The 5,000-nt window shown below is 54.8% G+C and overlaps 1 non-coding gene across 1 annotated transcript in view; it reads right to left on the bottom strand.

The window, feature by feature from the left end:
• LOC126221720 (small subunit ribosomal RNA) overlaps window positions 1–1,041 on the bottom strand; it is a 1,909-nt gene extending 868 nt beyond the window's left edge. Inside the window, exon 1 of the ribosomal RNA XR_007543292.1 lies at window positions 1–1,041. This exon is cut by the window's left edge and continues 868 nt beyond it. This is a non-coding gene — a ribosomal RNA (small subunit ribosomal RNA).
• Between the last annotated feature and the right edge of the window lie 3,959 nt (window positions 1,042–5,000).

The raw sequence follows: 5,000 nt of genomic DNA, 5'->3' as shown, positions 1-5,000 counted from the left end.
GCTTTCGCTTCTGTTCGTCTTGCGACGATCCAAGAATTTCACCTCTAACGTCGCAATACGAATGCCCCCGCCTGTCCCTATTAATCATTACCTCGGGTTCCGAAAACCAACAAAATAGAACCGAGGTCCTATTCCATTATTCCATGCACACAGTATTCAGGCGGGCTTGCCTGCTTTAAGCACTCTAATTTGTTCAAAGTAAACGTGCCGGCCCACCGAGACACTCAATAAAGAGCACCCTGGTAGGATTTCAACGGGGTCCGCCTCGGGACGCACGAGCACGCACGAGGCGGTCGCACGCCTTCGGCTCGCCCCACCGGCAGGACGTCCCACGATACATGCCAGTTAAACACCGACGGGCGGTGAACCAACAGCGTGGGACACAAATCCAACTACGAGCTTTTTAACCGCAACAACTTTAATATACGCTATTGGAGCTGGAATTACCGCGGCTGCTGGCACCAGACTTGCCCTCCAATAGATACTCGTTAAAGGATTTAAAGTGTACTCATTCCGATTACGGGGCCTCGGATGAGTCCCGTATCGTTATTTTTCGTCACTACCTCCCCGTGCCGGGAGTGGGTAATTTGCGCGCCTGCTGCCTTCCTTGGATGTGGTAGCCGTTTCTCAGGCTCCCTCTCCGGAATCGAACCCTGATTCCCCGTTACCCGTTACAACCATGGTAGGCGCAGAACCTACCATCGACAGTTGATAAGGCAGACATTTGAAAGATGCGTCGCCGGTACGAAGACCGTGCGATCAGCCCAAAGTTATTCAGAGTCACCAAGGCAAACGGACCGGACGAGCCGACCGATTGGTTTTGATCTAATAAAAGCGTCCCTTCCATCTCTGGTCGGGACTCTGTTTGCATGTATTAGCTCTAGAATTACCACAGTTATCCAAGTAACGTGGGTACGATCTAAGGAACCATAACTGATTTAATGAGCCATTCGCGGTTTCACCTTAATGCGGCTTGTACTGAGACATGCATGGCTTAATCTTTGAGACAAGCATATGACTACTGGCAGGATCAACCAGGGAGCTGCGTCAACTAGAGCTGAGCAGCCGGCCGCCCGGGAGTGTGTCCCGGGGGCCCGCGCGAACACGCAAGCGTCCGCTCAATTATTCTGCAAACAGGAGGAGGCTGGGCTCCCCTGCACGATACACCTCGAAACCCTCTCAGGTCCCGGCGGCGCGCAGCGCCGTCCTAAGTACTTGGTCGGGTTCGAGAGAGGCGCAATCGCCCGGAGATAGGCGAGTAGACGCTTTCAGTGCGACCACCCGTGCTCCCAACTGAGCTTGCCGCTGCCGACAGAGGCCCGGGAGCGTGCTGTCGTGGTGTTGCCGGCGGGAGACAACACGCGGCCACAAACAGTGACCGGGCAGCTCCAACGCCAGCGCCACAGAGGGGCAGAGCCCCACTTGGGTGCCAAAGCGAACTCTCCCAGCACAGCGCACGCGCCAACACATCCGCACAGCTGCGATACAAACCACCTGCGAGAACCGCGGGGGCGACCGAGCAGCAGACGGCGTCGCGGCGCCGAGTGCCGGGCGGCGGCGCATCCTCAACGCACACAGTCCTCAATCGGACCAGCACACTGCAGATGTCCACCGCGCTTCGCACCGGGCCCGGGAGGACCCACTTTGGCCGCACGGCGCCGCGCGCTGGGTGCGCCGGCACGCAGATGCGCCGCCTGCCGCGTCCGTCAGCCGGCGCGCCTGCCACTGGGCGCCCCCACCAGCCGGCTGCCGCGCGTGCGCCCACGCAGCGCGCGGCCAGCACGCCGGGCGCCCCCCCCTCACCGGCCGGGGACGGTCCCACCCAGCCACCGCCGCGTATCGCTTCATACCCACATGCCCACTCACGTTCGTGGGTATGACGGGTGTCGCTGAAGCAACCGGTTAATACCTGTACCGATCGTCGATATCAACGATTCACCTCCAGCGCGAACAACCGCGCAACAACGGATTTCCAGTTCATTTGCGTAACTTGGGCAGCAAACGTAGACATCCATCTACATTTGCGACTTCTACGAGTCTTGCATGCCTGGATGTTGTGTGTCACGACGCACTCCATCAGCATACATACACGCTGCGACGTGTGCACGAAAGAACACGTGGAAGGTGGCCAGCGTACGTATACGAATGCCATTGCACAGCTGCGAAGCGCATTCAACACGCGAACTCCTGACCGACGAGCTAGAGGTGACAGGAGGGGAGGGGGGGGCGGGGGCGATATACGTCCTATTGCAGTACACAATACAGTGGATAGCGGGACCATGTGGAAAGTAAGCAACACTCGCAAGATGTGAGGGTACGCACCGTAAAATGAATCAATACGCAGAACACCACAGTGTGCGCGAAGTGAACTATGTTGAGATGGTTGCAATTAGGCAACGCTACACGAATTCCTAGAGTCATATAACTAACAATTACAGGGCAGGTTAGGGCGCAACGTGGGTTAGGTTAGGGCCCAACGTGGGTTAGGTTAGGGCCCAACGTGGGTTAGGTTAGGGCCCAACGTGGGTTAGGTTAGGGCGCAACTTGGGTTAGGTTAGGGCGCAACTTGGGTTAGGTTAGGGCGCAACTTGGGTTAGGTTAGGGCGCAACTTGGGTTAGGTTAGGGCGCAACTTGGGTTAGGTTAGGGCGCAACTTGGGTTAGGTTAGGGCGCAACTTGGGTTAGGTTAGGGCGCAACTTGGGTTAGGTTAGGGCGCAACTTGGGTTAGGTTAGGGCGCAACTTGGGTTAGGTTAGGGCGCAACTTGGGTTAGGTTAGGGCGCAACTTGGGTTAGGTTAGGGCGCAACTTGGGTTAGGTTAGGGCGCAACTTGGGTTAGGTTAGGGCGCAACTTGGGTTAGGTTAGGGCGCAACTTGGGTTAGGTTAGGGCGCAACTTGGGTTAGGTTAGGGCGCAACTTGGGTTAGGTTAGGGCGCAACTTGGGTTAGGTTAGGGCGCAACTTGGGTTAGGTTAAGGCGCAACTTGGGTTAGGTTAAGGCGCAACTTGGGTTAGGTTAAGGCGCAACTTGGGTTAGGTTAAGGCGCAACTTGGGTTAGGTTAAGGCGCAACTTGGGTTAGGTTAAGGCAGAAGTTGGGTTAGGTTAAGGCAGAAGTTGGGTTAGGTTAAGGCAGAAGTTGGGTTAGGTTAAGGCAGAAGTTGGGTTAGGTTAAGGCAGAAGTTGGGTTAGGTTAAGGCAGAAGTTGGGTTAGGTTAAGGCAGAAGTTGGGTTAGGTTAAGGCAGAAGTTGGGTTAGGTTAAGGCAGAAGTTGGGTTAGGTTAAGGCAGAAGTTGGGTTAGGTTAAGGCAGAAGTTGGGTTAGGTTAAGGCAGAAGTTGGGTTAGGTTAAGGCAGAAGTTGGGTTAGGTTAAGGCAGAAGTTGGGTTAGGTTAAGGCAGAAGTTGGGTTAGGTTAAGGCAGAAGTTGGGTTAGGTTAAGGCAGAAGTTGGGTTAGGTTAAGGCAGAAGTTGGGTTAGGTTAAGGCAGAAGTTGGGTTAGGTTAAGGCAGAAGTTGGGTTAGGTTAAGGCAGAAGTTGGGTTAGGTTAAGGCAGAAGTTGGGTTAGGTTAAGGCAGAAGTTGGGTTAAGGGATGGTGTGTGTGTGGGGGGGGGGTGGGGTGGCGAGGTTCGTTGATAGTGATGGTAGTAAGTGGACGCCTGAGGCACTATCAGATATGTCACGTCAGTTGCACTTGTGGCTCATGGCAGGTGGCGCGCCCGTTCTGTGTTTGTGGCAAAGGAGTGGCACACCTGTGTCTTTCATTCCTGCCATTGTTTATGTGCTGTGAGATGCGGCAGTGTGGTGCTGTTGGGTGCACCCCTGTGTAGGACATGTGTGGGTGTTGGTGGCGTATCTGAGCAATGGTGGTTGTAGGAAGAGTGGGATATTCAGTTTTCTGGTTCGACGTCCCGGTCTGGTTATCATAGTGTGGATGGTGTACTGTGGCCGAGAGGATGCACTGGATGTTGTTCCATGCTGGTACTTAGATGTTGTGTCTGCGTCTGTTACATGCATAGACTAGTGGGTGATGGAGTGTGTGGGTGACGTGTGGTTGACATTGTGTGCACAGACGTTCAGCATGTATAGGGACAGTTGTATGTGTTATCTGTATTCCGATGACTGCGCGTATTACTAAGCACCGCCGTGTATAAGCTTAATGTATGTATAGTCAATGCCTGTTCTATCTCTGTACAGTAGTAGCGGTGCGACTGCACTAGCTAGCTACACCTCGCGGCATCGTCCCCCGGTGTATGGCATATGATTATAAACATTCTGTCTATTAGTCAAAACCGGTGGTGTGACTACGTCACATGTTTGAGGTGGGGGACGCAACACCGTGCCGGTGGGTCAGGGCTGCGAAACACTTTCCCCACACTGGGGGCTCGGACCCTCATTACTCGTCCGAGTAATATATTGCGGAGCGCACATAGCCATTGCCCAGAGTCTTTGCGACTGCGAGTGCAACGCCCACGGGGACCGACGTGGATGGGGCGGCCCATAGCTGATCGCTCAGCATCGGAATCCGTACAGTGAGCGACGCGGTCGCGCACAGACTTAGAGCACGTTTAGGGACAGCGGGAATGTCGAATATTGGATAAAACTCTTCATGAAACGCAAGATATAGGTGTGGATTGCAACTTACGAGTGCGGGAAACGTCCGCCGTTCATCCGCTGGACTTGCGATTTTGGTGGGTGGGGTGGGGCACGTACGGGTGCGGGTGGCGTGATTGTCGGTCGACGACTTCGTGGTGGACAGAGGATGCCGTCTTTGTGGGTGGCGTCGGACAATGTGTACTGTGCGCCCATCGATGTCGTATTCAGCTTGGCGTCTCATAGATGGCGGTATCGCCGTTGCAGGAGGCCTAGATGGCGTTATTGTTTGTGGTGCGCTCGACATGGTGGATGTAGTGTTGCCAGATTCGCGTAGATGGCTGTATTGCATGTGGTTTCGTCGTATTTTCATAGGTGGCGATGCTGTGTGGTTGGCGTTGTTGCGTTC

Source organism: Schistocerca nitens, unplaced genomic scaffold (genome assembly GCF_023898315.1).
Source record: "Schistocerca nitens isolate TAMUIC-IGC-003100 unplaced genomic scaffold, iqSchNite1.1 HiC_scaffold_225, whole genome shotgun sequence".
Lineage (NCBI taxonomy): Eukaryota > Metazoa > Arthropoda > Insecta > Orthoptera > Acrididae > Schistocerca > Schistocerca nitens.
Note: the sequence above shows the minus strand (reverse complement) of the source record. Positions and strands in the feature narration are given on the sequence as shown.